The following is an 11,231-nucleotide window of genomic DNA, read 5'->3' as shown; positions in this document are numbered from 1 at the left end:
ATTTATAGTTGATGGGTTCAACCTTTAGGTTCTTACCACGAGTCCATTACAATCCGAAAATTATTGGTTAAAATTAAAATTTCTTACAATTTTAGTGATTTTTAGCATATATACTTATACTCCATATCAAAAATACTAAGGTCATTGAACCATGCTACATCATCCATTGCTATTATAATTGATTATACAAAATTTTGCGATGACAAAGGAAGATCAACGATTCAATGTGTTAGATTTCGAAATTTTCAATGAATAAACCAAATTAAAAAAAAAAGTTAACTAAAACACAAGAGGGAACACTAAACATGTCTACAAAATTAGAATTGAACCTCTAACTTCACCTGCAAAGGTACACCCAATAATCATTGAATCATAAGACTCTTTGAGCTTGGGCCTTGGGTGCACACATGTATTTTTAAGAAATATAATATTATTATACATGGTATAACACACAAATACGCCCTGGCTTCAATACGATACCAAAAGTTGACATTCATACATCTAATTTGAAAGTTTTGAAGATAAAACATTTATGAGAAGGAACGACAAATTTCATGCCTTCAATTGTATTGTTTTGCATCGATGAACTTAATTAGCAGTTTAATAATGCCTATATAGACAATGTGAGGTACTAATATTAGCTCCTATACATCTTTTCACATAAAGATGACCTAAAGTATAAACTGCATGAATTGAACTTCAGGACGAAGTTCGAAGAAGCTGGTCTCAACCTCTGGTTGTGGTTATATTTTAAAATACTTTGCAAATGCTAATTATGTTTTAAACAATAACCCTAGAAATGACTATTGGTGCACTAACTCACATTTCTTGGCCATTCATGTTTACCTACCCCAACAATAACTATGATATGCTTGCCTACCCAAGTGCCCATTTCCAAATATGTCCAAAAGCATGTATACATCGAAAATATTAGGGAGAGAATTACTTTTAGGACTGCTGTTTAAAACACAATCGAAACTTGTAACATATATAAAACATAACCATTTCTTGTTTTGAGCGACATGACCGCTTCTTCTTCATGAAAATTCGGCATTGAACCATACGTGCCCAAAAACCATGCAGCGTCTAAATAGAACAGGGCAAATAAGAACATGTAGAAACCAGAACAGCAAGAAACTTTGATTAATTAAACTTAAAACGGAAAAGGTCCTGAAATATCCCTCTACTATTAGAATTTATTTAAAATTACCCTCAGTTATATTTGTATACGGGTGAACTCGGGGTCAGCACTTTACCCCGAGTTCTCGGTGAGTCTGGCGAAGTACGAATGTATGAGATAGAGACCGAGTCCGAAAACTCATTGGTTCGAGGCCGGAACAGGGTGCTCGCCACCGGGTCCGACAAATCAACACCCCCGAATCCGGAACGAATTCCAAGACCTCGGAAGGCAGTACAAACGGTTGCACACGACTCGCTCGATGGGTGCGGATGGGTGATATCTGCACCCAACCGGATATCACGGCACAGATCTCGCTCGATGCCGATAGTGTATCAGTAATTAATGTACAAGGAGGATTTTTACCTTTTTTAGAATTGTACTAGGGTTAAAAAAAACCTACTATGTAAAATGGAGGTTTCTTATTCAATGAACCCATGATAACACGCATATCAAACCAATATAAATTTATTTCTCTGCTTTCTAGCTATTGAAAGGTTCTTATTTTAATCATAGTTCTTCATACGTATTTGGCTTCGAATCGAGGGTCCGGTCGAGAGTAAGACCATTGTTAAGCTAAAATAGGAGCTCGGGCTCAAAGTCACAACTGATTTGGTTATTTATCTCATCTTTAATTCGTTTATCTAACTTCCTTCATTATTTGTATTGAATCAAACGACGTATCCTTAAAATCGCGTATAAATTAATTGTTATCCGTTTCAAGGGCAAACAGTTTAGCGCCCACTGTGGGGCTAAGGATAATAGTGGTGGTTTGATTACAATTTTCTATAACTCACTCTATTTTACGCTTGTTCTTTAAGCTTTCAATTTCAGGACAACTTAAAAATGTCAAACTCTCAGTCTGCTCACTAGAACGTTGATGTCGAGTCTGGCCACATGGCGAAAACAACAATATGGTGCCTAGCAATGAGGTACCCCTGCTAATCCCAACAGAGTCCCAATTGCCTATCCAATTGATGCCAATTCACAAGTTGCTATCAAAGCCCACCTGCCAACTGACCTCGAAAACAATGTTCGTGGAGGCGCTTGACCAACAGTTCGAGAAACGCCCGAAGGCAAAGACGATGGGGTAAGCATACGGCTAATCTTCGAAATGTTGCAGGCTCAACAAGCGGCGATAGCACAGCTACAGAATCAAGTCTATCCTCTAGGTAGAGTCGAACCTGAGTGGTCCCGGGAGAACACCCGAAGAAATGAGCAGACCACCGAAAGGTCAGGTGAAGCTGGGACCATCGTTTTTTCTATCAAGCACAAGGGCTACCCCTACTCGGGGACTACCGTCCGAAAAAAGTTCGGATAAACCGGGCTATCAAATCTCGGAAGCACCAAACCTATTAGGCGATGCCCTAAATCAAAAGGCTGAGTACGGTCACCCTAAAAATAGCTCGAAGACGTCTGAAACTCGTAATCAAAAAGTAAGGCCTTTATAAAAATTCGAAACATGCTAAAAGATTACCCTCGACATAAGCATCGTCTAAAATCACTTAAGCAACTTGCAAAAACTTTCGGTCACACCAAGTTTTCAAAGCCTCGAGCAAACAAAGGTGTATTGAAGTTAGGCTTCGTCCGGACCTCTGAAAATCGGATGCCCTATAACTACATTTGATTCTATGCTAAGGCATTAGAAATATTGCAAGAATAAAAAATTATGAAGAGATGCGGAAAAAGTGAAGACTTGAAATTGCCAGAAAGAGAAAATTTTATATATATTCTGGAATATACTTACAAAGGCCCAATAAAAACGGCCTCAAAATAAACAAAAAATATACATAAGACAAAAACCTAAAAAAGGTACTAAAGTATCTACATCTAATCTTCGCTATAGCCGTCGGAACCTTCGGATCCCTCATAGCCTTTGGTACCTTCGGGCTCGTAAAGTTTTTTCGCCGCGGCCTCGAATTTTTTGGTTTCTTTGATCTCAGCCGACAGGTCAACCTTGGACGTGTATCTCCTCGAGGGTCTCTCTTCGGGATAGCTGCTTCATATATTCGGTCTTTCCCTTCAGACGGACCTCAACTGCCTCCACATCGACCTTGTATTGGTCCACCATTGTTTCAGCATTGACGAAGGTTGTATCAAACTTGGACTTCATCGCCTCGTATTCTTTACCTAGGGCATCCCGCTCCGTGAAGGCCGAACTGAGTTGTGCTCAGAGATCGTCATTCAGCTGAGACCACTTGTTAGCTTTGTCTTTTGCCAGCCGGAGTTGGTTCTCAATTGATGCTAACTCCACCTTAGTAGCTTCCTTCTCCGAATCCAGCAGGTCCAATTTGCCTTTTCATCCATTGTCTATGGCCTAGACCTCATTCATTTCGACTCGGAGTTGGTCGATCAGGTCTAGCTATTGTTGGACCTGTGGGGTTTTTTCATTAATCACCACGATTAGCTTCTTATTTTTAACTTTAAAGACCTTTACCTTTTTAACCAGGTAGGCATGTTCCCGCCTCAGGCTCGAAGCTTCCTTATGAACCATGTCCAGCTCGACCTGAATGTCCTTGACGGCCCCATCTTGTTGCTCACTGAGAAATTATACGTATCCTTTTTCCGGGCCTACTCCATGAGCTCGAACTCAATCTGGCTTATTTCCAAGCGGTACCGGAGGAAGCTCTCGTGGTGAAGCACTGAAGCCTGTAAAGAAAGGGAACGAAGTAAGAAACATCAAAGGAAAATTTGAAGTAATTCATAAGAGGAGTTCGAAGATATCAGAACCTTACCCAGTTCAATGCCCGATGTGCCTCATTGAAGAGGCTAGATGTGCCCACCTCGTTCATCTTTGTATGGTCCTCCTCGGTTATCAGATATCAGAGGTAATTGGCTAAGCCTACTGGAGTGGATAGGACCCGGGCATCCTTCGGGATCGTGAGAATAACAATACTCTTGCGCTCAGGTGTCACGACCCCAAATTCCCTCCATAGGAGGTCGTGATGGCACCTAGTCTCTAAGACTAGGTAAGCCTATCAATGCGGAATAATAATAAATATATGAAATAAATAAACTACAATTCAAATAATTTCAACTCCCAAAACCCGGTAGAAATAAGTCACAAGCTTCTAAAAATTTATTCTCTATGTCTCTATACATTAGAGTCTAAAGCAAATAAGAAAGATAACATAGTAAGATAGAAGGGGACTCCGGAGTCTGGGGACGTTGGCAGGTATACCTCGAAGTCTCCTTGTACAACTAGTTTACTGATGCGTGGTCTGATAAGATGTACCTAGGTCGGCACAAAAAGATGTGCAGAAGCGTAGTATGAGTACACCACAACGGTACCCAGTAAGTGCCAAGCCTAACCTCGGTAGAGTAGTGACGAGGTCAGGTCAGACCCTACTGGAGAATAAATAATGGCATGGCAAAATGTTTAAACAATATTACAAGATAAAATGACAATGGAAATGAATCAAGTAGTATGTCACATTTAATTACATAAAATAATGACAAATAAATACCTCGTGGAAACAAAACAGAATTCTTTTCAACTTTAAGAAAATCACAACAATAATCAAAGGCAACTGCGACCATAAATCAATATCAACAAGGGCACTCCCGAGGTACCGCCTCGTAGTCCCAAATCATAAAAAAATTTACAATATCTCATTTCCTTATCTCACCGCGGGAGCATTCACAATTTATTTTAAAGAAAATATTTTTCCCGAAATAGCATTCCGCGTTTTAGCCATCCTTATCATACCGCATGACTTCTAGTAGTTCCCCCTACTAGCCACGCGTATCAAGCCACCCTTATCTCACCGCATGCGTTTCAATACCCAGACCTTATATCACCGCATGCGTATCAATATCACAATATATCACAATTTACACCTCAGGTGCTCAAATAATTTAACTTGCCAAAATAATTCAACAACAATATTTTTTCACGATAAAGAGCTCACGGCTCATGTCAAAATAATTCAACAATAATATTTTTTCACAATAAAGAGCTCACGGCTCATGTCAAAATAATTCAACAATAATATTTTTCCACAATAAAGAGCTCACTGCTCCATCACAATGAGTACGAAAATCTTACAAAAATATTCAGGAGTAAATAATTCAGGAAAATAATATTTCAAAATCTTTAATACGTTGCTTTAATATCAAGTTTAAAAATGTCAAATACTTCATATTAATAATATTTAATTTAAAGTAAATCAACCTTCAAATAATGCACAGAATAAAAGAAACCAAGTTCCAACTAAATAAAAAAAACAATTAGTAGGGAAAGGTCAAACAAATTTAAAATATAAACATTAAATCAATAATGGAGAATATAACAAAATGAAATAATTTAATTAATGCGCAACAATGATCTACACAATTTAATGCGCAACAATGATCTACACAATTTAAAACATAATCTTTCACATTTAGCCCGTGTACACACTCGTCATCTCGTGTACACGACTTCCCACACATTACAATTATCAATCCAAGGGGGAATCCCCCCCCCCCCCACAAGGTTAGACAAGTAACTTACCTCGACTTGCTCCAATTTAACCAAGTATAATGCTTTTCATCGATTTTCTGACTCCGATCGACTCGTATCTAGTCATAATTAATTCGATACAGTCAACAAAAATTATAGTAATCAATTTCATAAAACAAATATTACATATTTCAATAAAATCCGAAATTAGCTCAAACTTTGCCAGTAGGGCCCACATCCTGGAATCCGGCGAAACTTACAAAATTCGATAATTCATTCAATTACGAGTCCACCCATACCAATTTTGCCAAATTCCGATAACAACTCGATCTCCAAATCTTAAATTTTCGTTTTTGGAAGATTTTGCAAAAATCTTGATTTTTCTCCCATAAATTCACGGATTCATGATGTAAATGAGTATGAAATCATGAAATATAATCAATATAGGATAAGGAACACTTACCCCAATGTTTTTCCGTGAAAATCGTCCAAGAACCGTGCTCCAAAAATCCAAAACGAAATGAAGGAAATGACCATTTTTGGTCCATAAGTTTCTGCATTTTCCGTCACTAAAAGTCCACCAGAACTTGCTATACCAGCCTTACTTCAATCTATCATAACTTTCTATACAAATATCTAAATAATGAACGAATTTAACTTTCTGGAAACTAGAATCAAACTACTACAACTTTCATGTTTTGAAAATTTCCCGATTACTAATGAATTGCGAGATATAAGCTTCCAAAATCGGCTCCACGCATCAGTGGTGAAATTTCTGGCGAAACTTCTCTACCAACCTTCATTCAGTCCATCATAACTTTCTGTACTAATGTCCAAATAATTAATGGTCTAACTTTATGGAAACTAGAATCAAACGACTACAACTTTTATGTTTTGAAAATATTTCGATTTCTTATGAATTGCGAGATATAAGCTTCCAAAGTTGGCTCTACGCAGCGAAATTACTGCAACAGAAATTTCCAGCAACCCTCTTTGTCTGAAATCCATTCTGTTTACCTTCCGAAATCCACCCGAGACCCTCGGGACCTTAAAAAATTATTCCAACATGTCCTAAAATATAATACTAACTTAGTCTAGGTTTCAAACCACATCAAACAATATCAAAACGACGAATCACACCTCAAATCAAAATCTATGAACTTTGAACTTTCAAATTCTATATCTTGTGCCGAAACACATCAAATCAATTCGAAATGACTTCAAATTTTGCACACAAGTCATAAATGACATAACTGACCTATTCAAATTTCCCCAATTGGATTCCGACCTCGATATCAAAAAGTCAACCCCCCGGTCAAACTTTCCAAAAATTCAACTTTTGGCATTTCAAGCCTAATTCCACTACGGACATCCAAAAAAATTCTGATCACGCTCCTAAGTCCAAAATCACCATACGAAGCTCACTCATAAGTGGAGCACAATAGGAGGACTCGTCTCGATACTCAGAACCGAATCAAGTTAAGGAAATTATTCCTTTATATTATATCAAGGTCGTACCTGTAATGACACCAACTGATGTAGCGACCTCAGCCATACCAAAAAACAAATATATTAACGGTTGGGTCTCCACCTCTAGGACGCCTTCTACCCGTCTGTCCTCCACCCTAACTGGTCATGTGGGTGGTGTAGTAACTGCAATGGGGCACGTAGCCTGAGTGCTTTGATGAAATAAGTCTCTCCCAAGTTTGGGACAATTTTCTCATGACGTGCCTAGTATCACAGTATTCATAACAACCCCTTTGCGGGTTAGGCTGCTCATATCGAGTCTGTGTCAGATAACTAGAATAACCATTGTAGGAACTCATGTCGGTGGTGAATTAAAAGAACTTACTGGAGCACCCCGAGTAATCCGATGTGCGGACTAGGCTGGCCGACTGCCCGAGCCCCTGCCCTAATGATTTATACTTGCAGAGTAGAATTCACTGAATCCTCCAGAACCTCGTTACCTCTTGGTCTCCTTAGTTTTCCTTTTTCCTCACCCCGAACACGTTCTAATCTTTTGGCAATTTCTACAACTAGAAGAAATGAAGTATCAGCCTGTAGCTCCCGAGTCGTACAAAATTTTACTATCATAATTGAGTCCTTTAATGAGTCTGTGGACTCGATCTCTGACTGTAGGAAGCAAAGTAGGAGTATGACGGGCTAACCCTTACCCCTGTTTATACACAACGATCACAAAAGCAGAGCTCCATACAGACAAATCTTGGCACGAACCACATAGTCCAGAATCTCGTCAACAAGTGTACTTCCTTCGAAGCACCCCCAAATCCGCAATCGTGACGTCCACGCCGAGTAGACCTTCTGCAAATTTAGAGTTATTTCTATAACTCCTTTGGTAATGAAGTATATGATTATTAAGGAGGAGGACATACCGCAATTCCCAACCTTATCCTCTACAAAATCTTAGGCCTTAAACATGTGTAAATTTTAGGGAATCTTTCAGTACCACATATATACATTACAGGCCAAAACTGATATAACACATGCCCCCGCAATCCACCCATTGATAGTGGACCCCCCCACTCGGCGCGAAGTCATAGGACACAACGTCCGATGATCCACAATAATAACCTTCACAGCTCGTATAAATCAACCAGATGCCAACGTCCGTTGCACCCCCTACATGATCCACCGTGTGATATCTCAATACGTCCGTATAACCACACGGTGAGGGAATGTTTCAGCGCCTCTGGCTCCCTTGCAGTCCATCCGCGGCATCACGAACCGTCGACGCACAACTGATACCAAGTGCGCAATGTGTGATACACTAGTGGATAGAAAGGAATATAAGATATATGTTTCAAGCTAAATCAATGTCGCACGATAAGGAATCAAAGAAGTGAATATTTCCTAACAGTTCTATAGCCTCTCGAAGATAAGTACAAACATCTCCATACCGATCCACAAGACTCTACTAAACCTGTTTGTGACTCATAACACCTATGAACCTAGAGCTATGATACCAACTTGTCAAGACCCCAAATTCCCTCCGTAAGAGGTCGTGATGGCACCTAGTCTCTAAGACTAGGTAAGCCTATCAATGCGGAATAATAATAAATATCTTAAATAAATAAACAACAATTCAACCAATTTCAACTCCCAAATACCGGTAGAAATAAGTCACAAGCTTCTAAGAATTTATTCTCTATGTCTCTATACATTAGAGTGTAAAGCAAATAAGGAAGACGACATAGTAATATAGAAGGGGACTCCGGAGTCTGCGGACGCTGGCAGGTATACCTCGAAGTCTCCTTGTACAACTAGTTTACTGATACGTGGTCTGATAAGATGTACTTGGGTCGGCACAAAAAGATGTGCAGAAGCGTAGTATGAGTACACCACAACGGTACCCAGTAAGTGCCAAGCCTAACCTCGGTAGAGTAGTGACGAGGTCAGGTCAGACCCTACTGGAGAATAAATAATGGCATGGCAAAATGTTTAAACAATATTACAAGATAAAATGACAATGGAAATGAATCAAGTAGTATGTCACATTTAATTACATAAAATAATGACAAATAAATACCTCGTGGAAACAAAACAGAATTCTTTTCAACTTTAAGAAAATCACAACAATAATCAAAGGCAACTGCGACCATAAATCAATATCAACAAGGGCACTCCCGAGGTACCGCCTCGTAGTCCCAAATCATAAAAAAATTTACAATATCTCATTTCCTTATCTCACCGCGGGAGCATTCACAATTTATTTTAAAGAAAATATTTTTTGCCGAAATAGCATTCCGCGTTTTAGCCATTCTTATCACACCGCATGACTTCTAGTAGTTCCCCCTACTAGCCACGCATATCAAGCCACCCTTATCTCACTGCATGCGTTTTAATACCCAGACCTTATACCACCGCATGCGTATCAATATCACAATATATCACAATTTACACCTCAGGTACTCAAATAATTTAACTTGCCAAAATAATTCAACAACAATATTTTTTCACGATAAAGAGCTCACGGCTCATGTCAAAATAATTCAACAATAATATTTTTTTACAATAAAGAGCTCACGGCTCATGTTAAAATAATTCAACAATAATATTTTTCCACAATAAAGAGCTCACTGCTCTATCACAATGAGTACGAAAATCTTACAAAAATATTCAGGAGTAAATAATTCAGGAAAATAATATTTCAAAATCTTTAATACGTTGCTTTAATATCAAGTTTTAAAATGTCAAATACTTCATATTAATAATATTTAATTTAAAGTAAATCAACCTTCAAATAATGCACAGAATAAAAGAAATCAAGTTCCAACTAAATAGAAAAAATAATTAGGAGGGAAAGGTCAAACAAATTTAAAATATAAACATTAAATCAATAATGAAGAATATAACAAAATAAAATAATTTAATTAATGCGCAACAATGATCTACACAATTTAAAATATAATCTTTCACATTTAGCCCGTGTACACACTCGTCACCTCGTGTACACGACTTTCCACACATTACAATTATCAATCCTAGGGGGAATTTCCCCCACACAAGGTTAGACAAGTCACTTACCTCGACTTGCTCCAATTTAACCAAGTATTATGCTTTTTCCTCGATTTTTCGACTCCGATCGACTCGTATCTAGTCATAATTAATTCGATACAGTCAACAAAAATTATAGTAATCAATTTTATAAAACAAATATTACATATTTCAATAAAATCCAAAATTAGCTCAAACTTTGCCAGTGGGGCCCACAACCCGGAATCCGACGAAACTTACAAAATCCGATAACCCATTCAATTACGAGTCGACCCATACCAATTTTACCAAATTCCGATAACAACTCGATCTCCAAATCTTAATTTTTCATTTTTGGAAGATTTTGCAAAAATCTTGATTTTTCTCCCATAAATTTACGGATTCATGATGTAAATGAGTATGGAATCATGAAATATAATCAATATAGGATAAGGAACACTTACCCCAATGTTTTCCCGTGAAAATCGCCCAAGAACCGTGCTCCAAAAATCCAAAACGAAATGAAGGAAATGACCATTTTTGGTCCTTAAGTTTCTGCCCATCCGTCACTAAAAGTCCTTTTTTCGTTTTTCCGTCACTAAAAGTCCACCAGAACTTGCTATACCAGCCTTACTTCAATCTATTATAACTTTCTATACAAATATCTAAATAATGAATGAATTTAACTTTCTGGAAACTAGAATCAAACTACTACAACTTTCATGTTTTGAAAATTTCCCGATTACTAATGAATTGCGAGATATAAGCTTCCAAAATCGGCTCCACGCATCAGTGGTGAAATTTCTGGCGAAACTTCTCTACCAACCTTCATTCAGTCCATCATAACTTTCTGTACTAATGTCCAAATAATTAATGGTCTAACTTTATGGAAACTAGAATCAAACGACTACAACTTTTATGTTTTGAAAATATTTTGATTTCTTATAATTGCGAGATATAAGCTTCCAAAGTTGGCTCTACGCAGCGAAATTACTGCAACAGAAATTTTCAGCAACCCTCTTTGTCTGAAATCCATTCTGTTTACCTTCCGAAATCCACCCGAGACCCTCGGGACCTTAAAAAATTATTCCAATATGTCCTAAAATATAATACTAA

Source organism: Nicotiana tabacum, chromosome 24 (genome assembly GCF_000715075.1).
Source record: "Nicotiana tabacum cultivar K326 chromosome 24, ASM71507v2, whole genome shotgun sequence".
NCBI classification, from domain to species: domain Eukaryota; kingdom Viridiplantae; phylum Streptophyta; class Magnoliopsida; order Solanales; family Solanaceae; genus Nicotiana; species Nicotiana tabacum.
This window is presented reverse-complemented; position numbering follows the sequence as displayed.